The sequence below is a fragment of the Gossypium raimondii genome, chromosome 1 (genome assembly GCF_025698545.1).
Source record: "Gossypium raimondii isolate GPD5lz chromosome 1, ASM2569854v1, whole genome shotgun sequence".
In the NCBI taxonomy this organism is placed as follows: Eukaryota; Viridiplantae; Streptophyta; class Magnoliopsida; order Malvales; family Malvaceae; genus Gossypium; species Gossypium raimondii.
This window is the reverse complement of record NC_068565.1, coordinates 6167029-6181516: the sequence shown is the minus strand read 5'-3', so window position 1 is coordinate 6181516 and position 14488 is coordinate 6167029.

Genomic DNA, 14488 nt, shown 5'->3' with positions numbered 1-14488 from the left:
AGCCCTGATCAGACTAATTATTGTGTAGGTTTAACCTTAACGTGTAACGAACCGTAAGTCAATGGTGTCAGGAAGCATACTTCCAGAACCCCGATTTCGCAAATCGGGCTCAAAAATATTATTATTATATTTTTGGGAGTTACCTTAGTAATGAATTAAATGATAGTTAGATTACTTTAATTACTAGTGTTTGAAATTTTAAGTACAAGGATTAAATTAAATAGGTGATAAAATCTATATTGATATTAAATTGCAAAGTCGTATTAGATTAAGGACTTATTCATTAATTAAACCATTAATTATATAGATTTTTGATAGTCGACAATTATGATGATTTTAAGTATGTATATATTAATCATATAAATATATTATGTACATGGAATCTATAAGAAAAAGATGGATTAGAATAAATATAATATACATGAAAACGAATTGTTTAATAACAAAAGAAATAAAAGAGTGGGGGAAAAGAGAGAGAGAGAGAGTAAATAAAAATTAAAAGCTTCATTTTGCTCTTGCATGCCGAAAAGGGGAGAATATTTCAGCCACATTGTTCATGCTTTAAAGCTCAAATTAGTTACTAATTTTTGGTTCGATTTTGTGTTTTTGGAATCCTAAGATCATGAGTTAAATAACTCATGTTAAAATTTTTACAATTGTTGATGTTGGAACAAGTTAGTATGATAGAAAAATCTAAGTTCTTAATGTTATTGGGGTAGATTCTTGGAATTGGAATGGAAGTGGAAAGAATTGAAAGATAGTCCATGAATTGGTGCATTGAGATTTTTAGGGTCTGTTTGATTGCCAGTAAAATATTTTCCGTAAAATGATTTCTGGAAAATGTTTTACTTTTTTGAAAAATGATTTACTGGAAAATATTTTCTGATGTTTGATTGAATCTATGTAAAATATTTTCTGCTGCTTGGCAGATTTTTTGAAAATATTTTTCAGAAAATTTGTTTTTACATATATTAATATATATTAATAAATTTTTATATTTTAAATTATTTTTACATATATTGCAATGATTTATTTATAATAATACTCAATTATTAAGCTACAATATTAATCATTATAAATTGAAAAAACTAATATCAAATAAATTATTTGTAATTGTGTTAAAAAACAAGTATTGAATAATTAAAAAACAAGTTCTTGGAAAATCGATAAATGAAGCGCTTTTCTACGGAAATGAAGGAAGGAATGAAGGAGGCGATAGAGAGGAGAGCACGGAAAATGTCTTACGGAAATTGAAAGGGTAAGACATTTTCCCTAAAATGTAACCCATTTTCCCTTGTTTTGGAGTTCATTTTCCAAATGGAAAATGTTTTCCGCCAATCAAACGCCGGAAAAGTTGGAAATGATTTTCCGGAAAATCAATTCCGTCAATCAAACAGACCTTTAATTGAAGCAAATTTTAAAATGTGAGGGTAAAATTTATAATTTTGTGAAGTATAGAGATTGTTTTGGTGGGTTATTGATCTTATGCTGGAAATTTGGGATTTAATAAAATATTTTGTGATATGAATTTGGTTAGTATTAACTAACAATGAGTAAAATGTTATAAATAAATTTAACATGGTGTGATTTTATAAAATTTAAGATTTTAGAGACTGTTAATAAATTAATTGTATATTTGGTGAGTCATTAAAATTAAAAGGAAACATGAAAATTTAATTTTGATGTTAATGTTTGAATTGGGTAAATGGCTATTGTTGTTAAATAAAAGTATGGACTATGATCTAGGATTGATTTATTTTAGTAAAAACAAGAATGGTATATATTAATTGAGTTAAATTGTTAAACTTAGATCAAGAAAAGTTTTAGAATTGAGTGACCGAATCCTTATTTAAATAAAATACAATGGTAAAATAAAATAAAAGTAAAATTCATATAGAGCTACACTTCTTTTATTTTATTTTAGAATAATGTTTTTTAAACCTTATTAAACTTCATCTATTTGATATTGATTAGAATAAGGTGTTTCAATCTTACTACACTTCTATTAGAATATGATTTTACAAGCCCATAAATAGACATAGTCTACTCCTCTTGTAATCATTCGAATTCGACATAGAGAATTTTCTTCTTTTCTGCGCGTGGTTTTTTTTCCGAAAGGGTTTCCACGTAAAAATCTGTGTGTTCTTTATTTTTCTTTCTCTTTTCTTTGCGATATATTGTTATTGCCGACATTTTATTTTTACAAATTGGTATCCGACCTTCCGAATTGTTCATTTCAATCATGGTAATGGCATATTTGAAGTATGAAATTCCGTTGTTGGATGGCAACACCAGATTCTCGTTGTGGCAGATAAAGATGCAGGCAGTTCTTGCACAGATGGACTTAGAGGAAGCCCTACTAGGGGTAGATAAGATGCCTTCGACATTGACGGAGAAAGAAAAGAAGCGCAAGGATCAAAAGGCGTTAACACAGTTACATCTGCATTTGTCTAACTAAATTTTGTAGGATGTGATGAAGGAGAAGACCGTCGTTGGATTATGGAAGAGGCTGGAACAAATATGTATGTTGAAAACTCTAACCAACAAGTTGCATATAAAGCAATGTCTTTATGATCATCGTTTGGAGGAAGGTGCGTCTGTGCACGGACATTTAACAGTGTTTAAAGAAATTCTCTCAAACTTGGAGGCCATAGAGGTTCAGTATGATAAGGAAGATCTAGGGTTGATTCTACTTTGTTCGTTGCCCCTATCTTATTCAACCTTTAGAAATACGATTTTATATATCCCGCGAGTCCCTCACAGTTGATGAGGTTTACGATTCTTTAAACTTGTATCATAAGATGAAGTATCTTGTGGTTAAAACCGACTCTCAGAGAGAGGGTTTCATTATTAGTGGGAGACAAGATTAGAATGCTGATAATGATCGTGGAAGGACACAGGAACAGAATCCTCGCGGTAAATTTAAAAGTAGATCGAAGTCTTCAAACAGAGGTAAAACTTGTAACTTCTGCAAGAAAAAATGTACATGCATTATCGTCAATATATTGTAAAGGAAAATGAATGAGGAAATTGTGGAAGTAAATGAACATGCATTATCGATCTAATCTAGCTCTTGATATAAAATGTACATGCATTATTGATTTAATGTAAAGGAAAATGAATGAGGAAATTGTGGAAGTAAATAATTGTACAATCGTCAATATATTCGACTAGAGCTGGGCTCACTTTGGATTTTGTCGATATAATCGATTAGCACTAGGTGCAATCTTTGTCAGCTTGTCTGACTAGTGTTGGGCACACAATCGTCGGTTTATCCGACTAGCACTAGACGCAAACACTGTTGGTTCATCCAACTAGAGTTGGGCTCACATTTAATATCATCGGTATATCCGACTAATGTTGGGCACAAACATTGTTGGTTTATCCAACGAGAGTTGGGATCACATTCAATACTGTCGGTTAACCCGACTAGCGCTGGGCTCAAACTCCTCTATAGTTTATCCGCTAGGCACCAGGTTCCACGTGACTAATAGATCATACGACAAGGTTACTTAAATTATCGAAAGAATTGAAATTTTCATTTGGTTAAGTTATAATCTCATGTTATTATTGATTGTTCTTGTGATTAGCTAAATAAATTAAATTTATTAAATGTAAATTGATTTGCATGTTTACAGGTTAGATAAATAGTAGAACCAGACTCGGCATCCTTCAAGTATCCCGTATTCAATGTTAGTGATGTTTTCTTTTGTGTTTTTGGCATGTACCTAAGATGCAAATTTAATGATAATGTCCCTTTTGTTTAGTAAGTCCTAGGGAATATGATTTCACAAGTTTAAATGATTGTAAATACATGTTTGAAGTTTTATGCAATACTTGAAATTTAATGTTGCTTAAATGATTTGGTCATTTTGGTGATTAACTTAGGTTGTTTGTTTGGTAAATGAAGTAAAGTTATTCTTTGTGTCACTTTGGCTGTGAATTGAATGGGAATGATATATGTAGGTTGTGCATTTACCAAATTCAATGATTTAAATGTTTGAGCTTTGATTGAGGTACCTATGAATGGTATATTGGTTGTTGTTAATAGAATTAAATGTGGTGTCAATGAGGGCACATTGATTAGGCACCTAAGATGCTTGTTTGAACATGTTTGATTATATTTTGTTGTTACTTAAGCCCCTTTTAAAATGTGCTTAGATGGGTTAAATGATCATCTTGATTTGGTTTTGGAAAAATTTGTTTTAGGTAAAGATTTTGTACACAGAGCCTGAGACACGGGCGTGTGTCTCAGCCATGTGTGACACACGGCTTGGCGACACAGCCGTGTGTCCCCTGTAGGTTCCTTTGCATGCTAGTTAGGTTGTTACATGTTCTAACAAACGGGCGTGTGGCTTGGCTGTGTGACCCAAGTCAGTGAGTTACACTGGCTAGGGCACAGTCGTGTGTCCCTACTTCGAATGCCCACATGACCTGAGACACAGACGTGTATCTTGGCTGTATGAGTCACACGGCCGTGTAACCCCTATAGCCAAAATTTTGCAATTTTCTCTTTAACTTCTCAAATGATTTCTATTTAGTCCTGAAATGTTTTTAAGGAAATTTTAAGACCTTTAAAACTTGGTTTAGGGACAATTCGCATCTTTGTTTATGATTTAATATATGCTTATGATTATTCATGAATTGATTGTTAAACGTTTCGATTGGTTGGTAATACTCTGTAACCCTACTCCGGTGACAGATATGGGTTTGGGGCGTTACATAACAGGTGACCAGGCACTATTATTCAATTCATGTAGGTTTAACCAGGAAGGGTAACTAGGCACTATAATTCATTATTCGTGTAGGTTTAACCCAAACAGGTAACCAAACACTATTACTTTCATTTGTGTATGGAGTTTTTTTAAGAAGTTTAATCAGATAGAATTATGAAATGTAAACATGATGATATACCATTAGATGTTGGCAAAAGAAAGTTTATAACATGGATAGCTAATAAAAGTTAGTTATGATGGATATATGAACTATTGTGATTATGTTTATGGTTTGTGCTTAAAACCTTATGTATTTAATGAATATTTATGATAAGTATATATGATGCAAATTGAATGGTGCATGTAAGCAAATAGATAAATTAGAAAATGAATTCATGGTATACATTAGGTTGAGTTTGGTAATTCACCATTTAAAGCTATATATATATATATATGGATTTGGCTTAAACCTCATTTGGTTGATGTTGCTTGAATGCCATGATAGGTGAGACTATTCCATATTGAATTATTTTTTATGTAAGTGATTAAGGTAACCTAATTGTTTATATTGTATGAGTTTATTAAGTATTTTATAATACTTACTCGTGTTACTACTTTTCTATAGATTTTGGACGTTCAGAATGATAACACCCTAGAATAACGTATTTTTATGTATTAATTATGTATTTATTCTAAGTATGATCCTGCTAATTTGAGCTATTTATGATCTTTTATCTCATAGGGACTAAATTTGAGGCAAAAATGAAATTAAGGGCCAAAAGCGTGAATTTAGAGATAAAATGGGTCAATGTGCGACACAAGGAAAAGTTGGTGCCAAAAGTGCAAGCATGGAGGACACAAGGGTTGAAATGCAAAAAGAAGAGATTTTATTCTATTAAACTCTATTTTAATTATATTAGGATAATTAATATTGAGATAATTATTAAAGATTATTTTTAGGATTTTATTTTATCTTTATTTATCTTCTATTAAATGTATTTATCTTTTAGGAATTTAAGTAGGATTAGAATATCTCCCCTAGCACTATAAATAGGGGGTAAAGTGACTCAAAAGGGGATCCCATCTTTTCTTCTTCTGTAAACACTCTGTCCCCAAAAATCTAGGCTTTTGTTCTTTTCATATTTCTTTTCAATAAAATCTTTATTTTTATTTTATTTATTTTCTTTTCTACCACAACCATGAGCCACTAAACCCATCTAGCCAAAGGTTGTCAAAAATCCCCAAAATGGTTCTTGAGGCTTAGAATCCGTACTTAGCCTTCTCAACGAGTATTCATCGTTTCTCCGCACTACGGGGCTGACGCTTCCGTCCATGTCCCATAAGAAGTAAGCTTTTCAACGTATGCAAAGGCGGCTTTGTATGTTTTGGGAAGGTTGCACAGTCGGTTCGTTAGCTTACTGCGTCAGAGGTTGGCGAGCCCAAGAGACAAAATGGCGTGGGATTCGCCATTGAGAAGCGTTGATCTAGCATAAGACGATCCCACAGAAGCGATTGTTAGCTAGAGCCAGGTTCCACCAAATCGTAAGTCTAAATCATTGGAGCTGGTGGTCGTAGGCTTCATCTTCCACTATAACTGGCTTATTCGGTTTGGGAAGGATCATCTAAAAGCCAAGGATTGAACCCAAGGCGGAACGAGACAACTGGAGGCTGGAATCCCCCATAAGAATTTTCTTTCTCTCAACTCTATTTTTAATTTTTCCAATTTTCGATTCAATATTCTTAATTCTATTTTTATTTTATTTTTTGTTTCCAGATCCAACCCTTTAATTCTGTTATTGTTTTTATTTTTTTCCAGGAACGCAGGTTGTCTTGGGCAAGACTCTGCCTGGGATTTCACGGAACAAGATATTTTGCAAGTCCAGTCCTTGAGGATTTGACCCTATTTCCCTTTTATTATTCTTTTTCATTATTTATTAGGGATAGGATATTTTTGGTGCTTTCAACGACCGCATCACAGAACGTGCCGATTGGATTAGTGAGAAGCACATATCTTTCGTCTTTCGATTTGGTAGATTTTTTACGTTTCAAGTTTGGTTATTTGTGGCATGCACATAGGTTGGATTAACGTATTACAATAGTATGAACTTTGGTATAATATCTTAGTATATAAGCTTATGTTTGTGGTTTGATATTTGATGTATGGTAAATGTCAAGTTTGATATTTTGTATGGCAATATGCATATGATTTAGATGGTGGTATGAAATAACTATAGACTTTGGTGAATATTATATTTGGCATTGTTGAAGTTGAGAAATGAGATAGTTAAAACATGACAGGTTGTTGATTTGGGTTTAATGTTTGTTAGTGTCAATGAAGGCCAGCATATTGATTGTGTATTTAAATGATAATGTGAATTGATATTTTGGCTTTGAAATGTGTATGTTTTGGTGTTAGTTTGAATGACAAAATGACATTATAGGCCACTTTGAATGGATAGTAGGAAACTTGCTCAAATAGGTAAATAATGCTGCACAAGAGTTACCACACGGTCATGTGTCATCCATGGGTGATTGACACGACTGTGTGTGCTACATGTTTAGGTTAGTTTTTAGTTTATATAGCCACAGTGAGTTACATGGCCTAGCGGTGCGACCATGTGACCCTGGATTTCACGACATTAGACTAATTCATGGCTTGGGGACACAGTTGTGTGATACTGCCCCACACGGCTATGTGATATAACCCCACACAGCCTCAACTTGATTTGTAACCAAATCAAATTTTTTCTTCAAATATATTAATCAAACCAAAATATTTCGCTTAATTCTATCAATTAACCAAAATTTATATGTTTTGACTTTTGATTAAAATAAGTATAAAACATATAAAAAAAACACATTGCTAATATTCATTTTCTTTTATTTAATAGTTCAAAAAACTTTAAATGGAGGAAAAAAACAATAAATAATTTAGAAGCCCAAATTTGCACGTGCCCTACCAGCAAAACAAATTTCAGCCCAAATGGCCCAGTTACATTACAAAATTAATTGGACCAGCCTAAACACCAACCCACAAGCCCAATTACAACCCAAACCCGAGGCCCAAATTTAGAGCCCAATTCCCCCCAAAAATCCAACTAGGGTTTCAGAAAAATGAAACCCTAGCCAAACCTAGCGCCGCACCCATCCCTCTGCCGTTCGCCTTGTCCCATCGCCACCCACCGTGCCTAGCTTCATCAACACCTGCAAAATGACAGAAAAAGCCGGAGCACACAACGGATAGTGCAAAGCAATAGAATACAACCAAAAAATACAATGTAAATTGGCTATAAAAGCCAAACAATATCTCTGTACATTTTTTACAGCGTTTTGAATTCAAAAAAGAAAAAGCAGATCAAAAGGTTGACTCCAGTTTATTCTTCTTTGTTCCTGTGTTCTTATTTACTCTACTCCTATATTTGTTATTTACTTTTTTGCGGTCTTTTAACAAGGAAAACGGAATTAAAAGGGAAAGGAGAAAATACCTTATCGCTTCGACGGGCTAGTGTCGGAACCCCACCCTTGCCGTCGTCGGAGTCGAGCCAAAAGGGGCGTTTCATCCCTTTTCCTTTTGATGTCGCGGTTGAGAAGGCTTAGCCTTCGGGGACGCTGCAAAAAAGGGGAGGCCTAGGGGCCGTTCTCACGCAACTCCGGCCATCGGCCATGGAGGCGGAGATGGCGGCCTGAGCTTAAGGGCCAAGAGAGGCGCAGGGAGGAGAGCTTTCGGGCTCTCTGTTTTCTTCTTTTGTTGTTTTTTTTATTTTTTATATTTTTTTTGTTTCTCTTTGTTTGTTTAAAATTGAAGTGGAGGCTATCAGATTAGGGTTCTTTTGACCCTTACATGATGTGTGAAACGACGCCGTTTGGAGTCTAATCAGTGGCTCCAAACGGCGTCAGATGAGCTTCGACCATGCGGTGACCCGACCCAGGGGAAGGATCCGCGTGTTTTCTTTAAATGGGATATTTGTGCGCGTAGTCCCTCCGACTTTGTAGCGCGTTGCAATTTGGTCCTGTTTCGCTATTTCCTATTTTTCAATTTCGCCTGAATTACATTTTTGTTCTAATTTGACCCTCTCTGCTTGCTGCGTTTTGGGGCTTCGGGGTATTTACCATTTTGGTCCCCCCCTTTTTTCGCGCATATTACATTTTGATCCTTTATTTTGTTTTATTTTTGATTTCACCCCTGAGATTTCGTTCCCGTTTTGAATTAGTCCTATTATTATTATTATTATTATTATTATTATTACTATTATTATTATTACCTATTTATTTATATTGATTTTATTTAAACTTCGGTACATATATATATTTATATATTTTACAACTTATGTACCTATCTATATATCTATATACATATTTTCATTTTCATAAATACATACATATCTATATATAATCTTTATAGTCTAAAATACACCTTTTTTATATTTTTTAAATCTGCATATACATACACATTTTTAATATATTTTTAGTATGTATATAAATTAACGTATTTATTTATATACATATGTATATTTTCATCGTTTTAAACTTTAGTTTGTACATATATACTTTTTCTTTTCTTTTACAATATATATATACACTTACTTTTTATATGTATTTCTTTATCTTCGTATTCCATAGTTTTATACACCTATATGTACATATTTTTTATATATACGCATATTTATTTTATATAAAATATACTTTATATATTTTGTTAATTCATGTATACACATATTTTAGTTCATGTTTATATATATCTTTTATACTTAATTGTATTTGCTATTTATTTATTTCATTTTGTTATTATTTTGAATGAATGATTTAACTTTATTCGTTTTTTATTTTGTTATTTTCTATGTTGTAAGTTTGATCGTTCATATTGATTGCTATTGCTTGCATCGTTCTTATATTTTCATGTTCATTATGATTTTGCCATGCATAAATAATGTAATTTGCTTTCACTATGATTTTGTGCTTTATTTTTACTCGATATAACAAAATTTTTTTTTGAAAAATGGCATTTCGTGTTTGGATTCGAGAAAATCGTGCCCTAACTTACTGGGTTTCGATTTTCTCGATAAATCTAAATGTACGAATCTTTTTAAACTCAAATTTTAGATGACCTCGGGATTAAAAAAATCACGTCCTAACTTACTGGTCGTGATCTCATTTTTAAATCTGAGATGGCTAAAATATCTTTTAAATAAGCATTTTTCATTCGCGTATCGAGAATTTGAGATATTGTATTCTAACTTACTGGATATGATTCTCTTTCTCGATTAACGTGAATTATATTTCTTTTTCCAAAAATTTTCATTTTAATACAAGGATTGTATTTTTAATTCTTTCAAGTTCTCAATTTTCGACATCAAGACATTAGATAATCAACTAGGTACCAATTTCTGGGCGTTACGAGGGTGCTAATCCTTCCTCGTACGTAACCGACTCCCGAACCCATTTTCTAGATTTAGTAGACCAAAATCGTTGTTTTAATAAAATCAAATTATTTATTAAAAACAACCTCTTTCCAAGGTGACCCAATCACATCTCAAAAAGGATTGGTGGCAACTCCCTTTTTCATTTTCAAAACCCAAGTCGACCCCGTTTTTCAATCAAAAAAATGGTGTCAACAGCTTGGCGACTCCGCTGGGGACATAAATAAGAGAGTCAAGCCACGAGTTGATTATCTCTTGTCTTTTTGTCGAAAGTTGAAAATTTGATTTAAATATACGATCCTCTCATTGCATTTTATTTTGAGTTATAGTTTTTATCATGTTTTGTATTTTAAATTTTTTATATACCTCTGCACATTGCATTGCAAGACCGTTGGTCACACCTCTTAAGTGGGAGTGAGAAGCTACGCCTTCGTGAGGTTTTCACCTCCGCATGGGATAGTGAATCGCTTCCGGGATACATCCATACCTATGTCTTCGTGAGATTTTCATCTCCGCATGGCCATAGGGAAATGTATTCCCCTGAACTGAACTCAGTCTGTATGAGCCTATAATGGGTAAGGATTGAGGAATCTGCTGGTTCAGGTACCCTACTTAGAACCAAACCACATGTAATGAGCCATAAGAATCGACCTAGGTGGAGCTACGCCAAACCTTAGTGCTTACCTAAATGGATGCTATGTTTATCGTCATTTACGTTAAATCTTGTTCTGCGTAATACTATTTTTGCTTTATTTTTTATTGTATGGCATTGTCATTCTAAAAGAGGTGTCGATTCATGTTCAGTGTCTAAAACGAAAGCTTATCATGGAAAAGGGATTTCTTGATAAAGTAGAAGATAATGCGGCTGTGCAAGTATGGGCTGAGACGACACAATAGGAGAAAGGGGATAGCCTTACCGAAGGGCACGTGTCAGAATTGTGGGATTTCACCCGTATCAGTGTAATCCAGAATGACCTTCGAGAAATGAAAGAAGTCTGGGATCAGTGGGATGTCGAGACCGAGCAGCTGTTCTATTGTAACTACGGTGACCTACCTTATCTGCTCAGTGTCAAAGTGGACAAGTATTTATTCCGAGCCCTTTCTCAGTTTTGGAATCCTGCCTACAGTTGTTTCACTTTTGGGAAAGTAGATTTGATGCCTACTGTGGAGGAGTATATGACCTTGCTTCGGTGCCCAAAGTTTCAAGTCTACAGGGTTTATTCTAGAGCTGCTTGTGTCCCTCCGTTGTTAAGGAAATTAATGAACATCACTGGGATAAGCGAGCAGTGGGTCGCTGCCCGAATCCAACAGAAGGGCGACAGTAAATGTGTCCATTGGAAAAGCTTATGAGATTTGGTGCTTGTACATCCTGACGTAAAGAAAAGGGTCAATGTCTTCGCTTTAGGTATCTACGGGCTAGTGGTCTTCCCCAAAGCTTTAGGGCACATAGACGAGGCTGTATCTGATTTGTTTGATCGGCTTAGTAAATGGGTTACACCGGTTCCGGCAATACTGGCTGAAACTTTCAGATCCCTGAGTGCATGTCAGAAAATAGGTGAGGGAAGGTTTATTGGATGCGCACAGCTTTTATTGGCATGGTTTCATAGCCATTTCTGGAAAGTGAAAAAGGTCTCTTATCGAGTATTCTCTAACAGCTACTCCCCTCTAGAGGAATTGGTGGCCACGCCAAAACGGGATGATATTTTAGAAGAAGGATGGATGGAGATACTCCAGAATCTCCAGGATGAAGATATTGAATGGAGGGCTCCTTGGTTAATTCCTGATGAGATATTGTACCGATATGGAGATTTCGACCGGGTTTCTCTGCTCGGGATATGGGGAGCTATTGGATATGTTCCCCTACTCGTATCCAGATAGTATAGATCACGACAATTCGTACCAGTAACGCAGGGGTTGGCCTATTGTTATTTTTCCTATAGGGAGGACAATTACAAGAAAAAGGTTCGAGAAGTGTCTAATGCTTGGAACCAAACTCGCCGAATGAAGATTTTAGCCGTGGGTCCGACAATGACCCCCGAGTATAGCCAGTAGCATGATCAAAGGGTCAACGATAATATCTCAGAATCAAATCCAGAAACTGCTCGATCTTTAGAGGAACACCTACAAGTATTGCCCTCTGAGATAGAAATTATCAAGCAAGAATTTGAAAAAAAGGAGTTTGGAGATAGGGAAGAAAGTAGAGCAGTTAGAGGAAGAGAAAATGCAGTTAGGACTGGATTTGGACATTCAAAGATTAGAGGCCGACAAATTAAGAAAAGGAAAGAACAAGGCAGAAGAAGATTTAGACAGCCTGAAGATGGATTACAAGAAGTTGCGTAGGTCAATAAGAACTGCTGGCTTGGGTAAAACGCCAGAACAATGGCGACAGGAAATTCAGGAGGAAAAAATGAAAGCTAATCAGTGGGAAAAGAAATTTCAGGATACTCAAACTCGAGAAGTTACTTTGGGAGAGAGTCTACTAGTCTGCCAAAACGAGAAGACGAAGTTGAATGCCCGAGTAACTGAACTGGAAAGGCTACTTCACCAATACCGTAGTCGTAATTCTGCGGTTGAATTAAAGGCAAGCTTGCACAAAATTGAAGAATTAAAGGGACAAGTAAGAGAGCTCGAGGACGCATTGCAAAACAGCGAATTCCGAATAGAGCTTCTGGAAAGAAGTAGTGAGCAGTGGCAAGGGCAATTCCAGCGGTCTCAAGATCATATTAGAGACAGAGATTATGTTATGGGTGAGGCAGTGGTTCAAGTACGCGAGGTAGCTGATCACCTGCAAACCCTAGCGGTTCAAGCTGATCTATTAAGTTTGAAGTATGAGTCGGAATCGGACCGGGGCCGAGAATTAGCTTGGCTTCTTAAAAAGGTTAAGGCTTTGGGTATAAGGGCAAAGCCGTATATGTAATCTATTTTATGTAAAGAAATTTCTTCTCTAGTAAAGTTTTCTAATGAAGTTGAATTAGAATCAGTGCCTCTTTTTTGCATTCATGCATCTACATATCATCATATGCATCAAGTTTTAAAAAGGGAGCCTAATTAATTTAAAATTATGACAGATATTACCCTGGAAACTAACAAAATTTCGCCAACCGTTTATCACTACGGTACCCGTCACAAAACAAAATCCATGGATCAAAGACTCGAAAGACTCGAACAACTCTAAAAGGAGATGCAAGAACAAATGCAAGAGCGGTTAGAGAAGATTCAACAAGATATGAAGAACGAAATGATAGAGTCTCAAAAAAGCATGATAGCTGAATTAATGCAGTTGTTCAAAGGGGGAAGCGACAAAGGAAAAGACCCCGTGGTTAATACAGAAGAAGAAAATAATGATAGCCCTCTTTATCCCCCAGGTTTCACTCCTCCTCATGCGCAAACCCAAGCTGAGGTGCAACCACGCAGATCATCTGTTACTATCAGGCCTCAGCAGTTTCAAACTGGTGCCTCAATGCCAGTAAATTTCCAAACTGGAATAGGTTCTCATATCGGAGAAGCCTCTACTAATCCCATAGTACCCGATTTTGACGAAATGATGGGAAAAGAGAAAACAAATGAAGAACTGCCGAGCCGATTGGAGGAAAGATGTAAATGGCTCGAAGAGAAATTTAAAGCCATGGAAAGTAGCGAGAATTATCATGGGATGGACGCTAAAGATCTAAGCTTGGTACCAGATTTGGTCCTCCCTCCCAAGTTTAAGATGCCAAAGTTTGAAAAATATGACGGGACAAGTTGTCCCGAAGCTCATATCACTATGTTTTATCGAAGGATGACCGGGTACATCAACAATGAGCAACTGTTGGTTCACTGTTTTCAAGATAGTTTGATCGGGTCAGCGGCTAGATGGTACAATCAATTGAGTCGAACCGAAATCCACTCTTGGAAAGATTTGGCGCAGGCCTTTATAAAGCAGTACAAACATGTGATGGATATAGCACCCGATCGAATTGTATTGCAAAACATGGAAAAGAAAACTAATGAGAGCTTTCGCCAGTATGCTCGGAGATGGAGGGAGGTAGCAGCACAAGTTCAACCACCACTTTTAGAGAATGAGGTAACCATGCTTTTTATCAATACCTTGAAAGCTCCATTTCTCAATCACATGTTGGGCAGTTCCACTAAAAGCTTTTCAGACATAGTAATGTCTGGAGAAATGATAGACAACGCCATAAGATGTGGCAAGATAGAAGCAGGAGAAAGTACTAAAAGGTCGGCTCCAAGGAAGAAGGAGCACGAGATAAACAATACAAGCATGTTTAACAAGGACCATTCTAAAACAATCACGGTGGGATAAGCCAGAGCAGTAACCGCTAATCGGCAAGGTTCTTCGAAACAGGAATCTAATCC